The sequence below is a fragment of the Monopterus albus genome, unplaced genomic scaffold (genome assembly GCF_001952655.1).
Source record: "Monopterus albus unplaced genomic scaffold, M_albus_1.0 scaffold24.1, whole genome shotgun sequence".
Taxonomy (NCBI): Eukaryota; Metazoa; Chordata; class Actinopteri; order Synbranchiformes; family Synbranchidae; genus Monopterus; species Monopterus albus.
In genome coordinates, this window is record NW_018127904.1 from 1,737,566 (window position 1) to 1,747,417 (window position 9,852).

Genomic DNA, 9,852 nt, shown 5'->3' on the forward strand with positions numbered 1-9,852 from the left:
TGAGTTCACTCCCTGTTACTTCAGAAAAGCATGGGGCGGACTTCTTTCCTGCATGTTTGACAATGTTTAAAAGCCTTTTCTGGTGTTAATACAGTTTCAGATGACAAGAAAAAGACAGAGCTGAATATGAAGGTCAGTCTGGACTATGCAAGACTTGGCCTGTCAATATGGATCCCATAAAACAAAATGAAGCAGCTGCCAAACAGTTAACATCATTACTTTTGCTCTCTCACAATAAAATAACTAATAATAATAAAAATCAAAGTAGTGGAACTTGCTTCCTCTCTCAAAGTCAAGTCCAGAATTAAAGCTATATGTGATAACCCATCAGAGAAATGCCACCGTTGGCGGATGACTTTGTTATCAGTGTGATACCTTGTATCAAGGGACAAAAACGCTTACCAAAAGGGAGACGGCACACGTTCCGTCTGCCTGTCTCCTCTCTGCCCTAAATGAACAGTGCCAGGTTTCAACAGTCCAACACTAGGAATTTTTCAAGGTCAGCTTAGCTCAGTCAGCCATGAATTATTGAGCTTGAGCAAGCTCTGTGCCTGTTCTGTTTGAATTACTTCTCCGAGTCTGTCCTCCTCCTTCACGTTTGGCTGCTGTGAACACGATAAACTAAACATCCACTAGTGTCAGTGTGACAATTTATTGATCCTTGTTGGGAAATATTCTTTGCTTTTAAACTCTCCAGGAAGGTTAGAGCACAAGGTCAAATACAGGCCAGCAGGGATCTAGTGTTTTGCCCAGACAAATATGATGCAATTTAATTATGTTGTATGAAGCAAAGCCAAGTATTCCTCTCACACATTTGACAGAGTTATCAGGGAATTTTATTCACTATCTTTGGCGTATGTGTGTTTGCAGTTGGCCACTCTTCATGGAACACACCCACACTTTTACCAGACACTTTCCTAGGTAGAGGGATTAACTCTAATTCCTGACCGCATTGAACCAAGCTGCTGTCATCTCCATCCCTGTGCCCATCGGTCGTAACAAGAACCAGCCACTCACCAACGGAGTCGGCTGCCTACACAGGAGCAGAAACAGGTTTATTAACCGACAATACAGCGCTGGAACATCACCCGTTTCCTGGTTTTCTACACAGAATGATGTCTAATATACAGTTACAGAAGTAGGGAAGACAGGTACGCACCTCAGTGAGACGCCAACCAACAGAAGGTACTATGGTGAGTAGTCACAAACAAACAGAAACCATGGAAGTAAAATAAGCTGTACAGCTAAATGAATCCCTTATTGATTCTATTCAATACGTTCTCTGTCTAGTCTCTGTTGACTCTCTGTTTGACACTACAGGCAGCAGCAAAGAAAGAAAAGATGGTGTATATATTGTATACATGTGGCAACTCAGTAACACTGTTGTAAGCAAACACAGTGGACTGGCTTAACTGTTCTAAGAAACAATTGAAAAGTTTAACATTTGTTTTGATAAAATGCTATTGAACACCCTCCCCTGCAGGCAGGCAACACTCGCTAAAGTCAATATGTTCCTGTGCAAATCAATAGTGCTGCCAGAGACACAAAAGATTCAACACATAAAATGCATTCTACAGATAATAACACAGAAAGAAAGAAAAGGACAACACTGCACAGAGGAGAGGAGAGGAGTGAAAAACTGGTTACACTTTCTCGCTCATCTTCTCCTCATCTCTCATATGAAAGGCTAGTGGAACTGAGGCATATGCACATCCTGGGCTAAAATTAGCTCTGCTGCAGCTGCATGGCCAGACGTGTTGGGATGGGCCCGTGTAGCAACTAAGTACACACACACACACACACACACACACACACACACACAGGATTCCACCAATTAGAAAGGGTGCGCCACAACACACAACAGCACAGGTGAATGCAAACAACATCCTGCCTCCTTCCTTTTTGCTTCCTACACTGAGGCACACAAATGCTTTCAATGCAAATGTTGTGTGTACATACATTCACAGACAGGATAAACACTTACATACCGGCTGTACTGAGGCCCTCCAGAATGTCCCACAGTAACTTGACCTTGGCACTGGGATCCAGGAGGAGCAACTTGACTTAGAAATGCTTTGTTTTCAAGCATTTTGTTTGTGATCTTAATCTGAATGACTTGCACTGCATTCTTGTGTACAATGCCCTATAAGTCAGGGCTTTTCTTAAAAAGGAAAACAACCTCAGTAGCATTTCTGAGATAATATGTTGACTGTTGCCATTTATTGGTGTAAAATACACAATACACCTTTTTAAAGTGGAGTAACTCTGGGGAGACTAGTGCAGAGGTCCTGGTGGACACAGAGCAGCTGTGTGGGTGGGATGTACTACAGAAGGAAATCCACAGTTATGAACTTATTATGTGTACTTGTACAATCTAATGTGTGCTGCAATATATCCCATTATCTTGTAGGCTGTAATGTACAGTTGAGTCAGAGAAGTCTTGACTCAACATTATGTTTATTTTCTAAATAATGATTAGTGATAGTGTTCTACTGGACTGCATTACTTTGAAAGGCATTTCTAATGTTCTGTTCCCATACAAAACACACAACCATTGTCAGCACCATTTGTTATATTCCTGTCCAGTATTACACAACCACTACCTACAGTACATTCTCAAAGAACATCACAGAAGTTAATCAACACTTCTCTGAGAGTCTTAACAGAATCGCTACTGTACTGTATTATATTAGACTGTATGTGTATACCTATTAAATGGTGTAAAACACAAGCCATGAGGTGGAGGGGACTCTTTGTCTATGAAAGCTTTGGCGGTCACAAGTTCACTGACAGTTCAAACTACAGACACAAGTCCGCTAATTTCACAGTATTTAGGATTTCTGCTGACAATGTATGCATAGTGTGTGTGCGTGCGTGCGTGTAAGGCAGCTATGCATTTAACTTTGCTATGGTGAAATGGAGAAAAATGCTATGCTGCCATATAAGCCAGTCAGCAGTCTTCTAACAGTGGGCCACCTTCAACATCCACGACTTGCCACAGGCCTGGGACCACAGCACTGCATGACCAAAACAAAGGACAAGGGGGAGCATTACCACCTCAGAGAGAGCCTGGCCTCAATTCTCCCACACCAGAGACCAATAATTGTTAAGTCTAAATGTTTTCTATCCAGCATAAAAACCAGCAATGCTGTGAACTACATTTTGGCTCTGTACATTCCTCTGCAGCAGAGAAATTACTCCAGCTGGACAGTGACAGAGTTACTGCTTGCAGATGTAGCCAAGTTAATAAGCATTAGCCTTGGAACTCTGGCCAGACTTTGCCTTGCCAATAAAACACTCAGTCACTAAGTAATTTTAGAGCTAGACACATACATTTGATGAGCTAGGCTGCACATTTTTAATGGCTTCCACTTGTTCCCAAACAGTACTCCACAACCAACCATGGTAACGTTTGGTAACTCCTGCCTCATTGTCCTGTGAACATACTGTACCTCACAACTTGCTTCAGCCTCCACTTTTCTTTCCTGCCATATCACAACACCAAATAACTGGCAATAATTCAAAGGCTCCTGGAATCGACCAGACTTTGGCATTTGTTCAACTTCAGGCAGGCGCTGAGTCTGAGTCGTGACCAGCAAGCTGAGCAGGCGAAGGTAAAGCCCAGAGGTGAACAGCAGATCTGAGAGGATGACGGCCTTTTATCCTGGCTTTAACACACTGACCATTTGGCCATATTTCACACAAACACCCATACACTCACACTCCTGCCACCCAGGGGTAAAGGTCAGGTGCCAGTATCGTGTAGTGTGTTAAAGTCAACACCAGGATGTGTCCCTTCCTCCTGTGCTGCAGTTAGTCACATGCAGCATGTCACATGAGCCTATCTGGTCAAACTGCTCAATGGCCTAAGGCCATTTTGACCTTAGGACCACCACTACAGAGCAGCATAGCTGGTCACTTTTCAGCAAAAATGTCAAACATTCGCAGCCTCCAGCTTCTCAGGTGAAAACCTGCTGCTTTTCTATTACTCTTAGTTAAATTGAGGTATTTTTGGTCCAAAATATGGCTGGATGATATATCAAATTAATTTGAATATTTGTGTTTGTACCATGTGTAAAATTCACAACAGTTATTACAACATGCAGAAAAAGATCTGCCATCCTGAGTCACGACAGCCCTGTAAACTGTGACAGGAGCAGTTGTGAGACTGTTGTGATTCCAGGCAGCTTTCCAGCTCTGCCTATGGCATTCTGAATCTAACAGCCGCATATACAAGAGGGACAGATTAAAATCAACACTCAGCACATTGACATGAGCTCTTGATTTATATTTGCTGACAAAATATCAACTGGTTGTAAGAGATAAATCCACAAGAATCGACTTCAAAGTGTGCAGATTCTTCGTTCATATGGGCTAATGTCATTTTAAGAAACACAAACAGTAGGATGTGAATTAGTGGGAAGCTGTATGAAAGAACTGGTATTTTTAAATATGCATAATTATTACACATTGCAAGTATTATTATTCTTGCTCAGCAGCTATTAAAGCTACCCATGCAATGTTTGGTTATGTGGTTAAAATCCTGACAATATGACGCTTTGATCAAGCTTAAATCTTCATGCATTTTACAGAAAAAAAAAAAGATTATAACCGTGACTTAACCTCAAACTTAATAATTAACGGAGACTTTTGGTCATACTGCTCAGCATATTAAAAATAATCCGGACAAGTCCAGGTAAAATATAAATTTTGTCAGTTTTTGGGGTGAAAGAGTTTGCTTTTCAGAAAAGTAAATACTGTATGACAAGAGGAAACGACGCTGTCCCTCTCGCTTTCTCTTGCAAAAATCGAGCTGCTTTCCCTCAAAGCCGGAGTGATGGCATCATTTCCTGTCACCATATTTGTTAATATGAGAAACTAGGAACTGATTAAAATTATAGTTTTCCTGGACAGAACCAGATTACTGTATTTTTGATTCCACATCATTAGAAGAGTCTATGAGGGTTCAGGAAATACCCTCAGAATTTGAGTGAGTCTTATTTTGCATGTTCACGGAATATTATCTCTTTGACTTTAGTGTATGTGATACATGAGAGTCACAAGCTGAGGCTAACTCAGCCCTTGTTGAAAAAACAAGACAGACATGTTAGGTTAATGGGCAACTCTAAGTTGCCTGTAGGGGCGAATGTGAGTGTGAATGGTTGTCTGTCTGTGAGTCAGACCTGTGACTGACTGGCTGAGATGTAAACAGCGCCTCTCGCCCAGTGTTAGCAAATCTGCAAGACCCTCAAAGATAAGTGGCTGCAGAAAACAGATGGGTAGTTGCATTCCTACTCTCCACACTACCTGTTATTATTATAACACAGCTACTCTTCCTGTGATCCATAAGGACAAGTAGCTACAAGTCCATGATTATATAAATACAGATTAAATGAAAAAAGCCTATACTTTATCAAACACATACACAAATTCACTTGAAATTGTAATAAAACAAGGCACAAAACCTTGCTTTGAGAGCACTGATTCATTGACAAACATGAGAGTACACACTCCATGTTGCTCCACCTCTTCAGAGCCTCGAGAGGAACAGTATGAGCCCTTGTCTGGCTGAGAGAGAGACAAGGCGCTAGGCAGGTGGGGAGCTGGGGCAGAGGCATACTGTACATCATGGAGACGGCAAACAGACAGACCTCGTACCTGGCAGGGCAGTGAGTCAGCAGCAACCACAGTCCTCTCTGCATTCCAACCACAAATCCAGCTGATTGTCAAGACTGTCTACACAACACGTGACTGAACCAACTCTACTGGTAACTTTTTAAGTACATCAAGAAACCAAACGGGCTGCTGCTTGACAACAAACCTCTGCCAAGGCAAGTAACTGTCCCCATAATGCCATTCCAGCTAAAGGTCCCATGATAGTTTGACCATCATAATGTGATTCCATGACCATGAAAACCTACTATTGCATTTGGAATCAAACTGATATCATCATTAGTTTGAAAATTGTTCAAGAAAAATTCTTTTTCACTAGTGGCAATTTTCTTCACGATCTAGCATAGCAATTGTTGAAGATACCCAACTCACTGACACCCTACAGAATCAGCATAGTTTCAGCTAGAATTTGGTCTTAGTCGCAATTCTGTAGCATTATATACTGTTTCAGAGTAGTAAGAGTTTCTGTGGGCCCTAGAAATTTGAACATTCTGGATCAGCAAATCTGGAATATTACTTGGATCCAGATCAGACATTGGTGTGTGGTAGATCTTATATAGATGTTACCGTGCAATTTTTGTCCAAGCACTGATTATGTAGTTAAAAGCAAATATATTCCAACTGGCCCTATCTCACTCACAATGGCGAAGAATCATTTTTAAAAATTCCTGGATCCGGAAGATGAACCAGATCAGCACCTAATGGATTGTTCTGTGGGCCCTATGCTACCCCTCCAAAACATTTAAATCCAAATCCATTCATTATTTTTTGAGTTATGCTGTGAACAAAAGCTAGCAAAAACCTAACCTCCTTGGCAGAGGCATTTTAAGAATCGCTGTATGTCCAGACTCTCCAAGGCAGATATGTGGGGTTTTTTGTTTGCTTGGCCTCAAGAGGAAAACAACAAACATGGCAACTCAAACTTTTTTCAATGAAAGAAGAGGAAAGGCAGTGGGGCTGGCTGCCTGTGTGAACCTCTGGCTCAGTGGGAGTGAGCATATTGGAAAATAGCCCCCGCTGTTAATCCATAGCAGGCTAATTACAGCTTTGATCCCCTAGGCGTGTTCATCACCATAGGTCAAAGGGAGACAACACACTCTGGGGCTTACTCTGAGTTAAATTTGTCTTGGTTTAGAACTACCTCAGGAAGCTCACAGCTGCAGCAGCTGTGTGACCAACAAATGACAGTGTTATTCATTATTAGCCAGCTCCAATAGTGGCACAAACTTTATGAGAGTTGACCTCAGATTCCAGTGAATTCCCTTTGGAACTGTTAGGCGGGCTAAAGAGTGTTCTACAGCACATACCACATTAGCAAGAGCATACTGCTTGATAAGTGAATTCAGCAACTCCACAAAATGATCTGATACAACCTATGGTCTTCTGCTCACCAAAAAACCTGGGCTGGATAAGCTACCTTTTGTTAAACAGAGCAACAGAAGAAACTCCTGAACATTGAAACACAGATTAAGTGGGTAAATTGAGTTTTACGTCTAAAATAGACCACAGCTCTGATGATAGCTTAGTCCCAAAACACACAGTGGCAGAGACAGAGCAAAGGGAGGAGGAGAGAGGAGGATGACGAGTGAGGATGAGCAGCAGATGGCAAAGAATTATCTAGATCTTCAGCTCACCATCTTTGCCCATGACGCATTATCTGAGGAGTGATTTACTTATCATGAGCAATATCACTCCACGCAGGAGTCATCTCATTTACTGATGCCACTGTTAAAAACAGCAGCATGTCAGCATCAAAAGATCAACTTGGCAGAACTGGCTGGGCTTTAGGAAAATGAGATTGCTAGAATTTGCAAGTACTTACTATTTTCTGACATTTTATAACCAAATAAAATTAAGAAATTATTAGAGAAAACAATAAGCTGAATAACCCATAATGAAAATATTATTACTTGCGGCCCTAGGTAGGAATGCTCTGATCCGATATTCGTATCGGGTATCGGCGTCGATATGAAATAAAATTCTAGATCGGGTATCGACGACAACTGCCCCGATCTGAGAAAAAACTTTTGCTAGGCAAGAAAATGCTGTGCTGAGACTGCGCAGCATGTTGCATCTTAAGGCAAGTTAATGCTTGGCTGAGACTGCTCAACATACTGAATCTTGCACACGTGGTGTGCTCAGTCCTCATGTGATCAAGCTAACAGCATGGAGCGAGGCAGAACATCCAACGAGCAGAACAAACAAAAGCGAGATGGAATGAAGCAACTAACTTTGGAAGACAAAGGAAAGAACACAGACATTTCCGCCTGAAAGTGTGAAAGCAGCGAAAATAACTGAAATGATACTGAACTGCATTGTTTTGGATGGGCAGCCGCTTTCTGTCGTTGGAGAAAAGGGCTTTAGACTGCTTATAAACCACCTGGAACCCCGGTACAACATGGTGAAGCGGAAATATTTATCTGAGACCGCTCTACCTGAACTTTACCGAAAAGTGTGCAAACACATCTCCGAAGAGATGAAGGATGTCAAAGTCGTGAGTTTTACAACAGATATTTGGAGCTCTGAAGTGTCCCCTGTGTCGCTTTTAAGTTTAACTGCACACTGGTTGGACGTGCATCTTGTACCTCAAAGCGCCATGCTAAATGCAACAAACTTTCATATCAGCTGCTTTTGCACTGGATGTGAAATTCCTTGCACTTTAATTTTAAAAGTCAAGCACAAGCTAGTGAAGTTGTTGTGTTATTCAGCTGCTTTTGGATTCAAATTACTCTTTGCACTCTGGTTCTGCTTTAATAAATAATTTAATAATGAATAATTTGTGAGTTTATTTTCTTTTACAATGTTATGAGATTGTTCATGTAAAGCCCAATGCATTGCACAGGGATGCATAAAGTTTATTAGGTTATCGACCAATACTGAATTCCAGGTATCGGAATCGGTATCGGAAGCAAAAAAGGTGGATCGGAGTATCCCTAGCCCTAGGCAAGAGTAACTCGCTGATCTCTACATGCACTATTTATTAAACAGCGTGGGTAATGAGTGAAACCCTGTTTTCAGCCAAATGAACTATGCTTGAAAATAGCGACCCAGTTGAAAGGTCCCTGGTTAAGCAACACCAGGCTGCTGAAGTGATGCTATAAAATGGGCTACACACTGTCCACTTTCACCCTGTTTTACTGATGCAAGTGAGAAGTGAATTAACAGAGTAAGTTATTTGTTCATATCTAACATAACTTGGCTGGTGAAACATGTACACAGTTAAATACATATTCGTACATATGTGGTGGCTATTTAAATTGCCATGGCACAGGTGCAGACACATACTGTACATGCTGGTAATGACTAATTACTACCCAGACAGGAAAAAAAAATAAACTGACCACATGACAGTGATTTACCCTAGAGCCACTCACAAATTAAATTTTGTTTAACAGAATCAAACCCAACTCTTAAACATCAACATTAAACATTAGTGCTACTTCTAAAACTAAAAAGTTATATATCAACCCTACATATGTGCAAAAGTGAGACTTCCGCTCGTTATTTTCAAAATAAAGTCAATTTTGAACAAACAAACTCCATTGTTATATGTGGAGTTAAACTGTAAAGTGCCACAGTGATAACACTGTATATATTTTCAGGACGAAACGTTAAGTGACAACACAACTACAGTTTAACCTGAAACTAGCTACTGTGATATCTAGATGGTGCTACGCAGCTCTGTTAGCCACTTAGTTCACTGCTAGCTAACATTTGTTACAACACTGCCACGAAAGCTGAAGCTGTAGGTTAGCTACCTTAGCTTGGCTTTGCATGTCGTTAGCGCGCCTGTCCTAGTTTAGCAGCTGGTGGACATCCTCACCCTCGTTTTTCACCAGTCGTGACCAGGCCGACACGGCTGCCTGGCTCCACTGAAGCCGAAGCAACTGCTGTGTGGCCAGCCCGCTAACGCTGAATGAAGCCTCCTCGGTTTACATGCACATCCACACAACAGTGCTGGTGATGTTTGAACTCACCAGCAGCTTTTGACTACGGCTACCTGGAAAACCGTGAACGTTTTGCCAGCTGCCAAATGATAAAATACTCACCGACCTGAAGCTGGTTATGTCAGTGTCGCCCGGTGAGTGTATCGGGGAAGCAGGGGTGATGTTCGCCCAGAGCAGTCACCCAGTTCGAATGTCTTTCCTCTAAATGCCCCCTCTCCCAACGAGCTGGACC

The 9,852-nt window shown here is 41.8% G+C and overlaps 1 protein-coding gene across 10 annotated transcripts in view; it reads right to left on the reverse strand.

Moving 5' to 3' along the window:
* Positions 1 to 9,852, reverse strand: part of LOC109957131 (protein FAM126B-like) — a 36,910-nt gene that overhangs the window by 25,029 nt on the left and 2,029 nt on the right. For 7 of the 10 annotated variants that reach the window (XM_020594776.1, XM_020594771.1, XM_020594774.1 and 4 more), the window contains exon 1: positions 9,723 to 9,846. The exons of 1 other annotated variant lie outside the window; for it this stretch is intronic. The gene's annotated coding sequence lies outside the window, so the exon portion shown is untranslated. Of the gene's footprint in view, positions 1 to 9,431; positions 9,683 to 9,722; positions 9,847 to 9,852 lie in introns of those variants that run through there. 2 more of the 10 variants (XM_020594770.1, XM_020594773.1) reach the window with 2 other exon arrangements.